The sequence below is a fragment of the Seriola aureovittata genome, chromosome 2 (assembly GCF_021018895.1).
Source record: "Seriola aureovittata isolate HTS-2021-v1 ecotype China chromosome 2, ASM2101889v1, whole genome shotgun sequence".
Lineage (NCBI taxonomy): Eukaryota > Metazoa > Chordata > Actinopteri > Carangiformes > Carangidae > Seriola > Seriola aureovittata.
The window spans coordinates 24,122,382-24,143,190 of record NC_079365.1 but is presented as its reverse complement, the minus strand read 5'-3'; the positions used below and the strand labels follow the sequence as shown (position 1 = coordinate 24,143,190).

Sequence of the window (20,809 nt, the reverse complement as noted above, 5' to 3'; positions counted from 1 at the left end):
GAGGTAAAGTGTATGATTAGGTAGAAATACTAATATATTCCCTTGGACTTGAATTAAATTATTTTTTTTGTGGTCTTTATTACAAAATAAAACCCATGCACATTCCCCTTCCCTGTTATCTACTTCACAGAAGAGTATATTATTAATGCTATGAAAATGAGCAGAGGTCCTTAAAATCCCTCACAATTATTCCAATGTGGTTTTGGATTGTAATGCATTCACAGCGGCCAATTACATGCAAAGTAAAAAGGGTGAAGGCGTCCCCCCCCCCCCCCCCCCCCAGCTGTTAAAGGCGGCATAGTAAGCTGCAGCATTATATGGTGTGTGAGAGGATGGAGGAGTAGTAAGGAGCGCATTGGACGGTGGGGAATGGTCACATGACAGTGACAGCATGTGCGATTTAAAAGAAAGGAAAAGAGAGATTTGAGCATCAGATGCGGGTTGATACGTAGTGAGGATCTGGACCTGGACCTGGACCTGGACCTGGACACCGCCACCTCACCGGGCTGCTGAACCGGGACACCAGCTCAAATCCGCTTCTTTCTTCTTTTTTTTTTTTTCCGGTTCCACGTTTCATCAACAATAATCTCCTCCCTTCAGTTTGTGCAAAATTCACAGCACTGACCCACCTTTGTTTCGTTCATCACCATCACAGCAACGAGGAAGCGCGTCCACACAGGGCACCTCTCATCATCCTCCAAAAAGGTAAAAGAAGGTAACTTTTTTTTTGTTTTCTTTTTTTTTTTTAAGGAATCGTTTTACACGTAATTGTTATTGTGTAATCTCGCGATTTTCTGCGTGCTGCAAACCCAATTAACAACCGGATTTACACAATTTTTTTTTTTCCCCCTTGCGATATTTTAAACAAATCCCATGCATGGTGTGGCTGAGCATGTGCACCTGACAAAGAGAGAGACAGTTAGAAATGAGAAAACTGCGCCAACATAGTGCAGCACTGTAATTTGCAAGGGTTTTTTTCTTTTTTCTTCTATGACTTAAGGTTATAGGATTACTTACTCACAGTTCCTGCAGCAGCCTAATTAAACATGTGATGTGTAATTAATTCTGCCAGTAAATACAGTCTTCAAATAACTTACTAGAAATACATTCAGCTGAAATGCCTTTACATGCAGAGGCAAGGACTCTTTTCTTCTTCTTCCTGTTTTAGCTCCTGTATTACTGACGTGTGTTTGAAACTCAGGACAACTCACTGCAGAGAATGTTACCGATCTTTCTTTTGAGTTTTATTTTTCTGTATTTACCTGTAGTCACATGTAACTATATTCAGTTAACAACAATGTGTTGGTTACAGAATTGAGCTTTTGTTTTGAAGGCGTCCGACTTGAGTCCTATCTGTGGAAATGTGAATTTGACAGTCTTGCCATATTGTGGTGCCTCTGAGCAAGGCACTGAACAGCTGGTGGGAAGCTGTGGAGGGTGCTTGGCAGCTGCTGTGTGAATATGTTTGGGTGGATGTGCGGGGGCTGACTGTTTCTTTAATGTAGGTATTTGATGGTTCATACGTTTTGGTGAATTGTGGACAAACACAGAATGTCTCTCGCGACGCTTCTCTTCCTCCGTTGATCTCTGCAGCATTTGGCTCCTGCAGATATTTCAGTAGTTTTCTGGCAGCTAGTTTGTCCCATCAGAAAAATGAAGGAGAGAGTTGATTCAGAATTAATGTAATCGCTTCCAAAGTCAATCCGGGGTCGGTCAATGTGACTGTCTGCATCTTAATGACGACCTGCACGGTCAGGGATGCAACCATCATCCTGGGTGTCCTGGACGCCCAGCTGGCTGCAGACGCATACCTTAACCTCGCTGCACATTGGGCAGACCAGACCATCACCTTTACTGAATGTCAAACCTGCTCTCTTCTTCTGCCAACTTCTCCTGTACTTTTCACAGCACAATTATGAACAGGACTTAAAACTAACTTTGATCTCTGTGGCTTTTTTATACGTTGCTAAATGGAAGTAGTATGGTGCAATCCTGTTATGTTCATGCTCAATCTCCTCCTGCTGAGGATTAACTGTATGTGTCAGTCAGATAGGTAAAATGTTGAAGAATTTGCAAATTGACCGAATTATTCTGGATTATAGAAACGAAGATTTAAGATTTGATTGTATACATCAGAGCAGTGGAGTCTTGATCATTTGTTTCCATTAGAGGAGACAGACAGTTGGTAATGAGAGCGTTTGGCTCCTATTTCTTCAACACAAAACAAAACCTTTTCAAAAACAACATTAATGCAATCATTTTATTGTAATCTCAGTGTCACAGCTCTCTAACTAAACACACATTTGACTCTGTATAAGAGTTTTCACTGTTTTATTTGCTGAAAAATGCTCCCCTTGGTCAGTGGAGACCATTTGTCAACAACAGCCATAAACTATTCCCTAATCTACCATAGGAGTAGTTGAGAATCTTTTATCTGTGTGTGATGTGTGTTTAATAGTGGCCTGACCAAATAAAATATTTCTTTCCTACAGCATATTAACTATATCTGTTACCAAGGAAACATATGTACGGTAGCCCTTAAGCACAAAGCACATACAAGAGAAAAAAGCACAAACATTAAAACCTTGGTGTTGTCCTTAGGGGCCACCGTAGCTATGAAGCTACCACAGTAAAAGGATCTGCTTACAATGTTCCTAAATTACACATTTGAATATTGAATTACAACATTAAACACATTGCCTTACCCCCGCTCCCCCCAATGGGCATGTACTGTATAAAATGATAACTTGGATATTAAACTGTGAAATCATGTATATGTGATTTGTGAATCCTCCAATCACTTTCACCCAAGCAGCTTGTTGCTTTGTGGTTCATGTGTTGAATGTACAGTTCCTCGTGAAAGAACGCCACTTACAGTAACATCAAAGTCAGACGTTGAAGTTACCAGCCAGTAGCACTGAACTTGTTTACACGGGGAGCAACGCAACCAGCGCTCTACTAAAATATATGTGTATGATCTTACAACCAAAAGATTTTACAGTATAGCATTAAAAGATTTAAATGATGCAGCTCAGAAAACATCATGTCTCTCCGCAGTTGCTCTTGCGGCCTAAAAAACACATTGATGAGACTCACAACAAACTCTGCAAACTTTTTTTTTTCCTTGAATGAAACCTTAAATTTGTGCTGCTTTTTATAGCCTCTCTTTTGTTCTTCCTGTTAACATTGCAGCGGATATGCTGTTGCCTCTCTACTCACGTCTTTAATTTAAGGGCCCCCGATAATGTGCTTCCAGTAATCCTTAAGGCTTTCAGTCTGCAGTTTCTCCTCTGTTCAGGCATTATTCCAGGTTAACATTCACCTCGTGGACTTTCCATACACGTCTACACATCTGTCCTTAAAACAAACAGAATTTATACCTCAAGTCATGTAGTTTTACTCAACAATATTCCTATGTAAATATCCTTCGAATGACCTACGGCCAGGAACTGCTCGTAAGCCTCCTTTAATGTCTGTATAAGAAATGCTACTAACCCTTAATGGCTGTAATAAAAGATGTTAAATCATAAAGGGGTATTTTGCTGTTAATATAAGCAGAGTGCAGTATGTGTATAAGAAAATTCTGAATATTACGCAATGTTATGTAAATTGACGGTAAAAGAAAAGGTCTGTACATATTGTGAACAGTAAAAGGTGCAGAAATACTGCTGCCTTTGCTGGTCTGCAAGAGTTGGAACATTCAAGGATGTTGCTCTGTCAGAGTGAGCTGCCTTTGAAAGCAGCTGTAAAATACAGTCTCAAGCTCTGCCATATAAAAATGGTGAGGGATGCAATTAAATTTCCTCTCCAGACATGTTCTAAACTATCTAAAAATACTCTGTTATGATTAATATACTTCCTCATTGAGAAAGCTGGATCAGACCTTGTGTCCCGACTACCACCGCTGCTTGCGCTAGGTTGACAGGTGAAACATCAGTGCGTATCAATATGATTAGTGGAGGAAACATCAGAGACTCAGCCACATGCTTGAGCCTCAGTCAGATCCGCACTCAGGAGTTCCTGAGCAGTTTGTTGTGCAACAAAATCGGCGACTAAAAGACGTATCAGAAAGGTAAGCGTAGTTAGCATCTTTTATTAGTTTACGCAGTTTGTTAGCTCACATCTGGCAGTGGCTGATACAGTGTTGGTGGCTGCGCTAATGCAAACTCTTGCTCTCTCTACTGACAAGATTTTGGATTTATTTAGCCTGCTCCTCGTCTACAGGATTGGTTCCTAGGTTATATGATGTATGAAACCCTGGCTGTCCCAATCTCTTTTTAGAGACAGTCATTGCAGTGCCCAGCGATGGCGTTGGCGGCTTATTTCGCTCCTGATATGTTTTGTATTATATAACAAGGTTAAAAACTTTCAGGGGAGTCTTTAATAAAGATCAAAATTGAGGTCTCTCAGAGGTCTTAACTGACACACCACTGATCTGATTTTGATGAATCTGGGAAGACAGGTGCCTGTTGTTACCAGCTGGCTGGAGGGGTTCCTCCATTATTCATGGGGGATGTCAAGTTTTTTGTTTCCTTTGTCTTTTATTTTATAGTATTTATAATGGCACAGTAAACCTAGGACTGGAAGACATGCTGTTGTGCTGAGAAAGGCACCCCTGCCGTGAAAAGAACCCCCTTACGGTTTGGTTCAGGCAGGAAGAGTGATCATTGGTTAGAATTAAAAATGCATCAAATGTATAGCATGTAATATATTGCTTTTCACCGCAGGGATGAGTATTACAGCCCAACACATGCCAGAGTCTGTCAGGGCATTACTGGAAATCATTGCACTTAACTTTAAATCCTCGATCAAACAGATTTTCTTGCTCTGCAGCAATGCACATCCAGAATCTTAGCAGGACTCTCTGTGGTTCTTTGAGTAGTTGTTATTCTTTCACTTTCATTTTTCTTCAGCAACTACTTCTTTGTATGTATCAGCTTTTATCAGTGTATCTGAGAAAATGTAGGACGATCCACAGACTGTTTCAGGATACACACTGGGTTACAGTGTTCCTGTTTGTGTGAGTGTGGAACAAAAAATTGTTTGTAAACCATGAAAACATTTACTGCCTTTTCGGTGAAAAGGTAGTGACTGCCTATTCAGTGTTTTCTTGAGTACCACCTGGCATAGAGGTAGAGACACTTTCCTCCATATTATACGTTTGAAAAACGGAAAGAAAGGAGGGAAGGAAAGAAAGAAAGACAAAAAATAAAAGAAAATGTCTGTATTTATTTGTTGGAATGCAGCCTGTGTTTTTTATGTATAGTAGTATGCTGCATGTATCAAGGACATTAAACACATTATCATGCTGGACTCAGTCTGTCAGATGTTGTAAAGGTCTTTGAACGTGAATCTGTTTTTGTGACCAACAAGTGACCTATCTCATGCCACACATCCACACACACACACACACACACACACACACATATACACTCTCTCATGTGCCTTCCTGCACATACACAAGCATAATTTTTGATTTTCAAGTTGACTCATGTTATAGCACATTGCATCAAACAAATCTCGTAGTTTGCCTCATTCTGTCGGCTGACATTGATTTTCATAAAGGGTGAAAAGATGAAAGAGTGGATTAGTTAAGCCTGTTAGCCTTAGATGAGAGAAAAGTGAAAGGGAGATAAAAGAATGTACAGCTGCCACTGTAGACATGCTGTAAATATAAAGGGTATATGTTGGTTTTCATGTCATGTTTCTATGTTTGCATGTTTGTGCCCACCGCCCCATGTTGTGACTATGAACTTGTGTTTTCCTTTGTCTCTTCCTAAATTTGGCCATCTAAAGCCATTACCTCCATGTTCACTTTTCCTGGAGATAAAACAGTGCACAATAACAAGACAAATCACTGTTTGCCTTACAGTAATGATTAATGAGTTCCCCCACTGATTCCCCTGAAGGAACCTCCCGCTGCTATACCGAAGCAGGATCAATGCCCCTGTTGTACAACAAAAATCCATTACTTCACAGCACTCTACTACAACAAAAAATGTGAAGAGGCCAATTCATAGTGGTCCTGCCCCATGTATGTTGTAAGGTACAGCGAAATGGCCTGCAAGCTTCAGAAAAAGCCGTCTCGCCCCTGTGCAACAACAGAAGCTACTGACGCAGACTGTAACAGATGTGCTCAAATGTCTGTTTATTGTTTTGAAGAATTACCATCCAGCAATTTCCTCGCACACATTTAAAAAAAGCACTATTTTGTTATTTCGAAGATGATGAATGTTTTACACCGACATCTCCAATAAACAGATAACTGACATCTCAATCCAAGTGGGATAATTTAAAGTTGCCTGAAGTGTAGGGTAACTTTTTTTTTAAAAATACAGATATAAGCCTGATTTAATCACAATTGAGATATATGTCTATATACAGTTTATGGTCAAGAATCACAGAATCTGCAAACAGTCAAAACAACATGAATCCAAACATGGTACAGGACTATACCTCTGACCCAGAAATGTACAACAGGCTATCTGTCCTGTTAACCAATATGTTGAACCACTCATTAATTCACCACTCCCTACTCACTATGTATGGATGATATAATGAGCTCAGCAGTGAAATGAAAAACACAAGTTGTGTCTCACTAGGCCTTATTTTCACAGAGATATACATATGTTGTTTGGTAATCAGCTATGGGCTCAATTTAACAATAACACAAACCTAGTTTAAGTATAGTGTCATAATACAGTATTATTGTATAAATATATAATATTGCGTTTATGTTCTGTTAGAGACACATTTGAATAATTTCCACTGACATGGTTTTAAAGCTGTTATTTTTGGGAAGCATGCCCTCTAACCCTCCTAGCAAGCTTAGCTGGTGAACCTCTGGTTGTAAAAGCCTGTGTACAGCCATGACTGTGTTATGGTGTATGTGGTGAGTGTGTCGATCTACACTCAAAACACATAATGGCAAAGTGAAAACATGATTTTATAATTTTCTCCTTTAATTAACTAACTAACTTTACATTTATTCAACTAGATTCGTTAAGATACATGCTGTTTGTGTTTGACTCTTTTACTTCATTGAGGAAGGTTTCCAGTTTTTCACTGGTGCCTTTTTAAATTAGTTTTATTCTAACATAAATGCAGGTGAGTGAATGTTACAATATTAGAAAGTGTACTCGGTGGGAGCAGCATTTGAAGTTGTGTGTCTAAAGACTGTTCTCGACTAGTCTCCACAATTACAGACACCTATGTAATTGACCGTAATAAGGTGTCTGAGTGTGACTCCATTATATTAGCCACCTGTGCAGCTCTGTCTGTCTCCTGAAGATGCAAGTCACAAATCCCTAGTTCTAACCCTGCAATTGTTAGACCACAGACAATGGCTCCTCTGAAGCTAATAAGCCTCATTTGTTCCCTTTTGCACATAAATGTCTCTCTTATGTTATTTAGGATCTTAGTTCATTTACTTTCACCAAATGCAATAATATTTGGATAAAAGATTGGTTCTGCCTTTGCTCATGTGTTTTTTTTCCTCCATATTCTTTCTCCTTATTTTTGCAGTTTTGCTTTGTCACTGTTTTTATATTTGCATGTCTGTTTTAGAAATAATGTTATAATGACACACAGTGCAGATAAATCAACAGATGGGATAAGAAAGAAAACAAGCAAACAATGCAACAATTCCTCCAACCTGAACAACCATATATTGTTTTTTTTAACACTTTTATATTACCCATTGAAGGGTAACGCCCCTACAGCGGCAGATATGTCAGACCTTGGTTGTCATGGTTGCAGTAATGAATACATGGACTGTACTGAGAGCGGTGCACCTACCATCATCGCCATGGTTACTATGATAATGGTCATGGCTTGGTTAAGTTTAGGCACAAAAACTACTTTGTGATTTGGGTTCAAATAACATTAGATGATCTTTGTTGTCATAGTTAAAATAAGTACAACGTGGTTAACTTCATCAAACAGTTACTGATAATAGAAACAACATAAACTGCTGTCGAACGCCGCTCTCCTGTGTTATGTTGACTCATCCATCCACCCCAACCTCCTCCTGACATGGACTTTGTCTCTCTTAATATTACATCACTGCACTTTTGCCTTCGCTCCTGTCATAATTACTACGGTTGCTAGATGTTGCCTAACAACAAAGCGTAACTATGGGTCATAATAACCTGCCGCACAGACGACCTATGGGTTCATTTTTTTCACAGGAGGACAGGATCAATAATGCTGTAGTGCAATAATCGTCAGAATAGTTAGTTTGACAGTTTTGTACATTTGAATAAGAATCACCAAAATACATAGTTCTTAAGAAAATCTCTCTAAAAGACAAAAATGTAAAAACCACTGACATAAACAAAATATTTGTCACAGAGTTGATTTCCTTCTCTCTGTTGAGCTGCTGCTTTTTCAGAGACGCACTGTAATGCAGCTCCTTGCAGTCTCATGGTGTTATAAATGTGAGAAATAGAGACAGTCTCAGCTATTATAAATGGGAAACATGTTTGGTATTCTGTGGTGCTACCACAGATCCCATTTCATGTAACAGCTTTATTGCCAGAGAGAAGGACTCGACTAGTCCAATAATTCCCCCTTCTAATAAAAAGCTATTTGTGTGTATATGTAATGAATGCCTACCAGCCAACTTTGCACTTTCCCAAAGACAGGTCTGAGATCAGTGTCTTTGGAAGGACGTTATTTGTTTTTTCTGGTGCCACTGATTTGTTCTTTGATTGCTTTTGCTGCTGTTGTTCATGGCAACATGGAATCCATTATCCTTCAGGTATCAGCACCGTGGCAGAGACAGGCACGTTATCAAAAATTCCTCCGCTTTCATTACGTTCCTGTTTGCCAGGACAGCCCATTATACAGTGCATTACCACACTTTCACATTTTTCTATGACTTCAACAAATCCCTCCGTTGTCACATTCTCAGCTGGAAAAATGACTGGATATGAGTTCCTGATGCTCGGAGAGGAATTTCGATTTATGAGAGACATTTGGTGGAGAGGTTTTAAAGAGCGGTATTGGGCATCTGTGAAAATAGAGCAGCAGCAATCCATCATTTTAATAGTTAAGACCCGGAACCATGAGTGGGGATGATGACCTGAAGAAAGTGATTGTGCAAAAGGTTCAGTCTGAGCCACTGACCCCCATGAAACATATTGCTTTCTCTTTCTCTCTCTCTGCATAATACAGTTTCTTGTTTCTTCATCATTCATTTTAAATTTGAATTAAAAAAAAGACTTACCTGAAAACCTTCCTGCTCACAGTTCAGCGGTGGTGCAGTACTAAATATGCAGATTATTCTTACTTGGGCTGAACAATTTGTGGAAAACATCCAATTCCAATTTGTTTGTGCAATAATGCAAACCGATTTTAAATTGCAATTATTTTTCAACTAGAGGCCTGTGTTTTTGGTGTACATAGTATTAAACAAGAAGATATGATTGTGCCAAGCATGAAGGGCGAGACTCCGGTGGTAGAACAGGTTGCCTATCGGTCCCTAGGTTGGTGGTTTAAACCCTGGCTCGCTCAAACCCCACAAACTTCACAGACTGACATCACGAGCTGCTTCACTGCTCTGAATCCTGGAGGGTCTTGATTCAGCGTTTTTATTGTGATCGGCCTCAAACGTTGATATGGTGTGCTGACAAAGTTTCACTGGGAGATTCCAACAGCTATGTTCAACAGCTAACAACTATTATAACTATAATAGTATAACTATTATAGTTGGTAGCAAGTTGATATGAAGTGACCTTGTTGATGTTCAAATAGTTGCCACTCTGCCAGTCTGAAGAGTGAAAAAAAGTGAAAAAAAGTCCAAATGTTTAGTCAAAGATCAAAAATGACAGAGAGTGGTGAGAACATATCAACCAGACAACAGCCTAAAGTTTCTTGTTTCACCTCATTGAATTACTATCATTTAACTACAGCTGAGTGAATCTTTTCAATGGCAAATTATAGCTGGTGAAATTAAAAGCCTCGGTTTAATCTTTCACTTGCTACAATTTGTTAAGACATCATTGATCATGTAAGTTGTAATTAAAATCGCTGCACTTAAAATTTAAAATTTTCAATCTTTCGAATCACAATTTCAATTTAAAAACAGGCAGGTAGGACACTGTGATGCGATACGATGCGATTGCAATTCTGCAATTTGTTTTTGTAAAAAACGTGTCAGGAGATCTGACAGTGAACTCAACAAACGTGTCGCAGTGTCCCGCCCACAGCAGCGTCTGATTGGTTAGACGTCACGAGTAACAGCCTATCAACGCTGAAGGCTGCTGTGAACACAGACGGGCTCGAGGGCAGCTCCGGTTAACGAGGGAAGATGATATAAAGGTAAAATAAATAAATAAATAAAAATAAATAACGAGCGGAGTGTGTGTGCGTCGAAGGTAAGACAGGCAGACATCACTGAAGTTGTAAGCATCACAATCCTTTACACTGAAGTTACAACAACAACAACAACAACACACTGATGAATAAATTCACCTGTTGATCCAAGACACACCGAGCAAGAGAGGGGGAGAGAAGCCGACGCTAACTGCTAAGCTAAAGTAACTAGCACATCTGAAAAGCATGTAAACAACTGCGGAATTGGGGAAAGTTGCTAAAGCTCCTGGAGCAGACCTAGCGTAAGTTTTAAATGTACAGCAGGTGATGAAGAAAGCAACAACGTTAACCGTGTTCAGACAGAGCAGCAATTAACTTTACCAGTAACAGAAACTCCAGCACCTGGAGATGAGACACTACACTGTAGCACGTGAATGCTCACTAACTACTTTTTTGACTACTGATTAATATATATTTTATTTTACCACAGTAGAAGTAAAATCACTGTGTGAAAATGTTCTCTGATAAAAGTATAAAGTAAGTCAGCAAACCCTAAAATAAAGTAGACTGCACCACTGCTTGTGAGTAACTTTTGGATTCTGTGCTGTGTGTGTTGGCTCTTTTGTCACAGTTGGCATTGTAATTACGTGGTCAACTTCCTTCACTCCTTGCAACCCACAAGTTCCTATCTGACCTCTGTTTGCCTCTGCTTTCCATCGTCAGTTTGTCTTGAATGATATGTTTATACAGTTAGTCTTGTGTTTTACTGTATGTCAGCCCCTGCCTGATGATTTTCCATCCACCTTATAGAGGGTGCCTTTCTTGTGCGGCATTATTTCCCCTCACTGATTCGCCAGGTTTTTTGAGGTACACCTACTGTAGCTACTCTGTGCAGTAATGCCTCAGTAAATCCAACCTTTATGAAGCTTGTCATATTCTCGTCTTATGCTTGTCAGTTTTTATTGAGATTATGAGAGGCGTTCATCCGTTATGGTGAAATCTATGGTAATTTTGCGGACTGTAGGTTTGTTGTGTTGTTGAAATGTGTAGGATTAAATTGGAGGCAGTTTTTTTAATGCAGCAACGATTCCAGGGCGGCTACAACCTACACTCTTGAATATACAGTATGAAGATGTCTCTCTGTCTTGCAGCTTTTCACCATTTACAGATTCTCTTCTGAATTGTGTTCACTGAATCACAAATGAATTTTCTGAGAGGATAGGACTCGGTGAGGTGCAGAATTTCATGGCACAAAAGATTTGTGAGCTTCAAGAAAGAGTAGCCTTGATTTGAACTACAGGGTGTTATTACATAAAAAACAGTCTAAATCAATGTGTTCTTCAGGAACACTGGAGTACTAGAGAATGGAAAATGACAAATGTGTTTGAAATTATGATAATGACTCCTCATTTAGCTCTCATGCACTTCTCTGAGTAATCATGTTTATCACAATTTAAAATGTGCATAATGATTAGCAAATCTGAATTGGTTATGAAACATAGGGTCACAGTGGGAGCCTTTAAATAAGACAAACATTAGCAGCCCGGGTGTCTGTGCTGGGGCGGAAGATGACACATTCCTTATGGTCTATATTTTTAAAATCATCAAATCCACACGCATGGTGTACCAAGGCAGTCCACATTAGACCATTGGATTACAGGGTTGACTGGTTTTTCAGTAATAAGCATTTTTTTTGTGAGATGTAATACGTGGCCTTCAATTTGCAGCTTGACAAATACCCCTAATCACAGTAAAATATTCACTTCAGTGTGTCCAGGGTTGTTATTATCAGTACATGTTGGATTAAATCATTGAGACATTGCATGTGATTTTTCGCTTAATAATTAAGCATGTCTACCATTCTACTTCAAAATGAGCAGTCAAGTTCATGAGTGTAGAGGGACAGTTATGAGGTGTTCAGCAGGTTCTGTAAATCTTCTTGTCAAGTAGTTGTAGTAGTAAAGTAGTTTTACACAGCAACATTAGCATTGTTTCGTAGCCATGTTTTTCATCCATTGCTTAAGTCCACTCTCCTAGTAGCTCTGTTGTCGGTCTCCATCAACTCCCAAGAGAAATGTCTGGCTCTTTAGCTGCTAAATATTAGCGTTCCCCAGTTTGTCACTAACTTTGTGTGTATGCTGTTTGGTGCTGGCGAGGAGAGAGATGAGGAGAGTGATGAGACTGAACCAGAATGGTAAAATTTAAAGCTGTAAAATCAAAACGATTAGCTGCAAGGTGCTGAAACACTTTGTGGAGCTTTAGAAGCAGAGTATCTCTGGCACAACGTCACCTACTTCAAAGGTGCATGTAGAAAAGATCAAGTCTGAAGATGTAAAAAAGCCTCCTGCAACACTTGCATTAAAGCACAACTTTATAGTCAGAGCTGACAATAAAGTTTAAAGTTGTATAAAGAATGGTTTTATTTTCCTGACAGTGTTGTTGTTCTTTATGCTCAAGTGTTGCTGGAGTTTTTTTTTTTTTTTACCTCTTCACACTTTGTAGAGCTGACAGAAGTGCAGAGTGTGATTATCGTTTTCTGTGGGGTTTTCACTGTGTGCTCTTTATATTTTGACTAATCTTTACACCAGTGTGTCTCTTGTTCAAATGAAAACAAGGCTACAGGACATGCTAAGAGCTGCACAGTGTGAAAAGATCTTTTAAGTGAAATCATTTGCATCTTCTCTGGACTTTACCTGTTATGCAAACAAAAAATTGTCTCTTGTGCTGTGTTTCCGGGGAAGTGGGGAAAAGGAAACAGACAACCCTGGAACTGTCGAAAGGTCGGGAGGCAGGAATGAGTTTACTGATAAGAGTCATCGTGCGCTCTGGGGCTGATGGGCAATGTTGGCTGCACAATCCCTTCCATTACTCATGCAGCGTGAGGACCTTGGTTCTGTCACCTCTGTAATTAAGTAGTGTAATGACAGCCACCTCCGACTCAACACACACACACACACACACACACACACACATACATGACAACAGAAAGACGAGAAAGCTGGGGCGCCTAATCTTACCTGCTAGCCACCAATGCCACTATTATTAATTTAACAATTATTAATTTACAAGTTTAGTTTGTTCAGAGTGCATGTAGCTGCCTGTACTTAAAAATAATGACCGGCTGAAATTGCATTCATGCTGCCTTCATGAATTGAACTTTCTCAACGTGAGTCATGATTTTGCTGCTTTGGTAACCAACATATTGTTAAATCTCTTTTCCATAAGAAAGTACAAAGCAAAAAGCACAGCAGTAAATAAAGATCAACAGAAAAAGCTGCCAGTGAGCTTATGTCAAAGCTTATAATCAATTAGTCATTTCCCAAGCAACATTTTTGAAATTTCTTTTGCTGTCATTTCTCAAATAAAGGCTGTTGAGAAATGGGACAAGTTAAAAGGATGCAATCAACAGCTCATATATCTTACATGTGCCAGGAGACCTGTTTGAAACAAAATTGCATCAACAGGGAAACAAGACATCACTATTTTCTGACAGTGTTTTCCAATTCATATATATTATACATAGGGTATAAATAGGGTTTCTAGCAGTATTTCATTGTGGCAACATCCTGGCTCATGTTAAATAAAGTGCCAATATCAGAAGAAATGATAAGCTTTTAATGAGATATAATATTAGGTGTATTAAGCTGCGGGGAAACTGAGCATACCTTACTCAGCAAAAGCTATGTATGGGAGTGAGCATTAATACATTCGCACATATATCCTCTTCTTGTGGGAGGTCCTGTTCGTACTTACTGAGAAACTTCGAAATGAGCCATCTTTAATGTTATTAATTCCCACTGTGCTGTCTACAATGTCTGCATCGAGTATATCCAACTATATTTTCCAGGTGTAATCCTGTGTGTTTCCTCTAGAAGTATTGTTTTCTAAGGTTTCAAGACACTAATTGCCTTGTATGCCTTAAAAAAAGGCAAAAGCAAGGGAATACTACACTTTGAACAAGTGAAATGAAATGTCCTCACTAGACTTTTTCTCCTGTTGTGAGAAAAGATTTCAAGATTTGAGGGAAAATAACTAGAGACAGATATTTTATGCAGGTTGCATCTGCTGGTCGAAGCTCTGCCAAAGCCTCCGTAGTGCAGTGATTAATGGGCAGTACAGAAAGGAAGCCAGTGGTTTAAATCTAAGCCCTCTTTTTATGTAAACCTCAGCCTGTCAGATGTAATAAAGTGACAGAATGGGTGCTACATCCAGGCCAGGGCCAGGCTAGAGTAGTGATGCAGTGTGGTGATGACGTAATGAGACACAGAAATTTGAAGTTGGGAGAGCCTGAACCTCAATGCATCGCTTACAAGCCTGCAGGAGACATGAGTCAGAGCTCATGACGATGATGACCTGTTTGCCCTCATGCCGCTGCATCCCCACAAACATCTTTAAATTTTCAGTTTCTCTCCCATTACTAAGCCTCTGCCACAGAAATACAGTGAAGATTTTCAAGTAACACAAACACACAAAAAAATGAAATGTATAATGTTGCTTACTCAGTGGGAGGTTTGAGCTTGCATGTAGGTGGTGAGGTGTTCCAGTCACAGCTGTGGAAGAGGTGCAAACTATCTTTAACCCCAAAATGGGCTCTGTGCTTGTTTTTCAGGAGCGCCAGTGCTGCAAAGCCGACCTCACAGAAATAATAGTATTTACCTTGGACTGATATGACCAATATTCAGCCAGTGGCTTCTCCACAATTCTCTGCTTGAGATCTATATCAGTTGCGACATTAATCAATGATCCGTGATTATTTACACTAGATTTTATTTTCGTGACAATCTCTTAGCCACAGCATCATTTGATACTGGTATCAGTGCTAATTGATTTGCTGCTCTGTTCCCGCTCATAACTGAAACCATCTCTTTAGTTGCATGACGGTGAAAAAAAGTGTCAAGTCGTGCGGCTTCCCACTTTTAGCAGTCCAATGAGACATTCTGCAAGACTGATTTTTGACCAAGTTGCTACTGTTGTAAGACTCAAGCTGCTTTGTGTGCAGAAATTCATGTTGAGTCTGCAAGTGCCCGAGCATCTTGGAAGGTTTAAGGCTCTCCTTCGCCAACACACCGCAACAAATCACACACTGTGGGTTGTGGATCCCCGCCACCTGAGGTCTGAGTGAAGCCATTCTCCAGGTACTTTTTTCACCGTATTTCCTGCTTTCGGCTTTCTTAGCGGGGCCAGTCCTACAATCACGAATGTCCGTGACTGACTGATTGAGTGAGAGAGTTGAATGATCTAAGGTCCATAGTTTTCTTAGCTTCCCCATTGGTTGTTGCTCTTTCAAAATGAATTGGCGCCAACAGTTTTTGTTGCAGGGGTGTTTACAGCCTGCAGTGTCGCTGACTTAGCACATTTGTCTCTAGATTTAAAGACATTCTTTTTTAAAAAAAAAGTACCAAGCGACATATCTAGAAACTTTTTGGACAAACCCTTGTTACTTAGAAGAGAGTCGCCAGCCCTGCCCTGTCTTTCTTACTCAGTGATCATTTTATAAATAAGTATAGCTGAGATCACAGCACAGTCCTTGTTTTTAATTTATGTATTTGGTGATTTTGTCAGATGATGTCATGATTATAAAATCAGGAATATAGCAGCAGAGCAGCAGCTTGGAAATGGCTTGGAAGTTAACATAGTTTTAATGCGCTGTGTTTCAGTTTCAGTCACTATTTCAAACTTGTTCTGTTGTCTGGCAACAGAAGCAGAAAAACATGTCAGAGAACAGCTTTCTGCTGTATTAAAATACTGTATATGTTAGCACAGAGAGTAAGAGAGAAGCAAACAGATAAAGGGTTGGAATTGGCTGACAGTAGGCAGAATGCTAGTAAGACATTATGATGACCCATGTCCTAAATTTCACACATTGACCATATGCAGTCCAGCCATATACTAGGTTTTGTCCTGGTCTTGTTTCCTTTAGATTCTTTCTCTGCTGGACATCTCCTAGCGTTAGCATTAGGGGATTTTGTGCTCCTTCCTATGTCTCTGTAGCCCAACTACACTGGCGAAGTCACAAGTTAATCTTAGGTGTTAACGTGTTTCTATGGCCTATAGGTGGTGCAATTATGGCAGTATTTCATGCACTCATATTTCATGCAATATATTATGTGCTTTTATTTTTATATTAACTCATTAGAACCATTATCACAACCCTCCTGCTACCTCCAACCCCCAGGTCAAGAACCATGGCACTCAGTAGGTATAAAGATTTTAGGCTTGTTAGTTTTATCAAATAATGCATTTAGTGATAATCAAAACAGTGAGAAAGACACGTGCTCTGCCATGTTGTACATAATGCAGTTATGCTGTGTCACAGGCATCTCTGCAGGATCCAAAAGTTAAACAGCCAAGGTGGAAAATCTGGTTTAAGAAGACAAGCAGCAAGTTTGCAATTCTAACTAGCAGGAATAGCAGGAGACGTTATTAACATTCAGTATACACAAGCCAACAGGGATGTTTAACTTGTGATTTGTATGTAAATGCATTGGTTGCTCACAACGAGATTATTTGTATATATTTCTGGTGTGGAGTACACAGAAACCGCAAGGTGCAAAAAGTATGTTAATTCATAAAAGGGAAACAAGTGTATTTTGTTTGCTATGAAGTTCAGTCGGGTGTACCAAAAAAAAAAAAAAACAGTGTCTGCATTCTCCAGAACCAAGTCAGGAAAAAAGATGGCACTCCATTGTAAAAAATAGTAATAAAATAAATCATCTTATTATGATCTTTGAGGTTGTTTTTTTTTTTCTTCTTTTAAATCAATAGGCTGACAAGTGTACTGATGACAACGTTGAGCTGTTTCTTTCTAAAGAGCACGTCATGTAGATAGATATTATTATATACCACCAGATATATTAGGTGAATGTTATGCATGCCGGTAGTGTGTGAGGAGGGGACCAGAGGATGGAGTTTCTGTGTTTGACTGTCCGTGCAGCTGAACCATACTGTGCTACTACTACTTTAATAGAAGATGTGATGATTTTCTCGATGATGGCTGAGTAGAACAGCCAATAATCAATAAAAACTGAACATTATAACCTTCATGAAGGTAGGGTTTATTGTTTGACTAAACTGCATTAGTTTTAGCTAGGTGTACCTAATAAACTGCCGAATGAATGTATGTGATATTATTCAATTTACCTTTCTCAAACTCACCTTTAAAGTAAAACTTTCATAGTTTGGATCAATATTCTCAATAAGTCCTTTGTCCTCTAGATCTGACACCTTATCAGCAGGACCATATCATTTACCTGGCCTTCTGAAACTGTCTTGCTGAATAATGACTCAGTTTAATGATAGGGAAATAGTTAAGGTTAGGTTAGGCTTAGGGAGAACGTTAACACGGTTAGGTTCAGGGGGAGGTTCTGGTTTGGGTTAAAATTACTACCTTGTATATGTTAGGGGATCTTTGTAGTCATGGTGGCAATAATTAACAACAATAAGCACTTGGCATGGAATGACCATGGTCATGGTTCAAGAAAACAACATTGATTATCAGTTTGTAGTCATTTTTGGGGCATGTGCTGAAACAACTGATGTGGTTGTTCTTCTTGAAAACTCTCAGTATCTTTTATTCTTTTAGTTTTGTGCGAAGCTTTTACTCTCAAATTTAACTGCTAAAGAGCAGTTTAATCATCTAACTGTGACTCTGAACTCAGATTTTGTTATTTTGGTTAAGTTAATTTGGTGATTAAAATTATGCCGTAACCCGAAAACTCAAACTTCATGAAAAAAGAAAACAAAAATACAAACTAATATAACCCTTCTCCCTCAATACCTAAATAGAACAGCAGTATCAGATCTCCATAAAATGTCCCACAGTCACTTTCTTTGAATCATTGCTCCACAAAGCATATCCCTCAGGTTCTGTATTCAGCGAATACGAACACTTGATTGTGAAGGCTTTGTTTACTTCACCATGTTCCATGTTTTCATTTTTTACCTCCTGGCTACTCATTGTTTCTCCCTCTCATCCTCCAAATGTTTTCCATGCCTGCGGCCCTCAGGGACATCTGCCCTTGCCAGCCACCACTTCAACATGTTTTTATTTCCCTTATTGTTATATTTTGTCAATCCTCAGGGGACGTTAGACAAGGTATAGCATCAAAAGTCAATTAAATACATTATTTAATGGTCTTTTTTTTATTCTAATGAAGCAATTAAAGTGTCTTAACTGCAGCACATATTCAGTAATCCAGTACTATTGACACATTGCATGTTTTGAACTCTGTGTATTGTTTTCATTTTGTTCTCAGCGGTGTCAGATCAAAAGCTTATGCTTTACCTGTGTCAAAGAGACAGTTGCACACATACTGTGTTGTGTTTACTGTGTAATTTGGCAGTAGGTGGGGTTTTTGGGATGCTCTCCTGATCCCCATCCTCCGTCCTGCTTCCATCCCTGGAGATGTTTCTGTGCGAGAGGGATGAGAGCGGCTTTCTGCTAAGCTGGACTGTGTGATTTGTGCTTTAGTGTAGGTGGTATTGTTGTGGAGAAGTTTACAGTAGTTGTTTGTGTCTTGTGTGTCATAACTTATAAACAACATACTGTATTGACCCTGCTGTGCAGTCAGAGTTGGCAAGAGATTTATTTCTGTAGTAGTATATTGTACAAGAGAAGCAAAGGGTTTTGACTTTTGCAGTGTTTTCCTCAGTATATGACACCAGATCTTTCAGTGAATGACACTAAAGATAATAAGTGGGATCTCAAACATTACTCCAACCACCCCACATCCCAAACGCTGACAGATTGTAGAAAGTGTACAACAGACTGAGCAGTGCTTTATCCCTATTCATTCCTGCCACTGCTGCACTTCTAAGAGTAATTACTTGCTGCATCAGTCACTGTGTTGTACGAGTAAAAATACTTAGATGTCATTCTACTCTGAGATGCCTGAGACTCTTCTAAGCAGACAGCACGCATTTCCCTCAGTGTGAGTCCTAATACATCCTCCTTGATTGAGTTCCAAATTCATTTATTAAAACAAGTGTCTCACTGCTCTGATGTTCACTCCTCTTTCCATTAAAACAGTCAGTGTTCAGAATTGAAAACACCGGGAAAAGGAATGGATAAAGAAAAAGAAATTATGTACAAAGCGAGGCACTTAATTTGGTGCTGATGCATTGATTTCTGCATGTTTTCATTTTTCTCATGTCAGACCTGAGGGTGAAATTCAATACAACCAAGCTATGTTAACACGTTGCGGAAGTGAGCTGCTTGCACGCAGGCTCAGTGCAGCAGGGTATGCAGAGGTGTAGCTAGAAAATAGTATGATCAATGTTTGTCCTCTGCAAGCTCCTTGATGGCAGAGTTTGGGTTTAAAGCTGACTATATGAACAAATGCAAATAAACAAAGATTTTATGAATCATTTTATCAAGTCTGAGGCTGCCTCAGAATCTCCCCTCTTCTGAAATAGTCACCTGGGTTCACTTTTGCCATTATTACTCAGTTTGTTTTCTCCTTTATGTTCACACAGTTCATATTTAAATCATTTATTGTGCTCTTTGTGCACCTGGACACATGCTGTATCAGAGATTATTATCCCATTTCTCTTAACAAGACATTGTGATTACAGTTATGGTTGACTCAATTAAATTCATTCCCTCTCCATTTTCTCTGTAGTGGAAAAGGTAAATTAAGATAACTGGACTGGCTGATTAGCCCCACCTCCAACTGTTAATTAGGATTAGTGCACTCATGAGATGGTGGTGATAACGATAATGGCTCTGCTGTCTTAAATTAGGCCTAGAGTGTGAGGCATTGTTGTCTGAAGAAAATGCAGCACAAGTTAATTATTTAATGCAGTATGAATTAATGCAACCTTGAAATGCATTATGGAAATTGAGTCAATCCTGGATTGGTGTGGAGTGTGGATTACCAGTTACAATTTTAACCTTGGTTATTTGACTATAAACATCACTCTTGATCCCTGCTGTTTTCTTTTATCAGTTTATACTTGTGTAAACTCCAAGCCAGAAAACATCTTAGAGTCTAGTCAAAAAAACATCTAACTACAATTGACTGAGCTGCTAGTTTGAAGCCAGAACAGTCAGCAAACTGTGTCCCCAGAGCTAATTTCTTTACCTCACTGGGCTTGGGTGATGTGATTACCTTCCACCTCCTAAAACTCTCAAAGTCTTGCTTTGCCAGGTAGCTGTAAACGCTGAAAATGAAAGCTGCTGTAATAACCAGGTCTCAAATGATTGCTGGGGGGACAAAAGATAGATAGAAAGTTTCTCTTTCAAATTGTAAAGCTGGTGTTATTCTATATTTCCCAGCCGAAACACTGTTTCACTGCTATTGTCTTCACCTCGAGAGCCTGTGTTTGTGTGTGTCAACAGAGCAAAATGTAATCCTGGGAACACCTACTGTAGCAGGAACTATCACAGAGGTGGTTTTAAGGACTTTGGCAGGTGTTTATATGTCTGTCTATGTGTGGACAGATCACTGTGTTAGTGTTGCAAGATGCAATAAGGACACTTTACTAGTGTGTA

The 20,809-nt window shown here is 39.3% G+C and overlaps 1 protein-coding gene across 4 annotated transcripts in view; it reads left to right on the top strand.

Annotated features, from left to right (window-relative positions):
* Positions 1–335: 335 nt before the first annotated feature.
* rap1gapb (RAP1 GTPase activating protein b) overlaps positions 336–20,809 on the top strand; it is a 94,643-nt gene continuing 74,169 nt past the window's right edge. For 2 of the 4 annotated variants that reach the window (XM_056388227.1, XM_056388198.1), the window contains exon 1: positions 336–705. The gene's annotated coding sequence lies outside the window, so the exon portion shown is untranslated. Of the gene's footprint in view, positions 716–10,278; positions 10,324–20,809 lie in introns of those variants that run through there. The other 2 variants (XM_056388217.1, XM_056388256.1) reach the window with 2 other exon arrangements.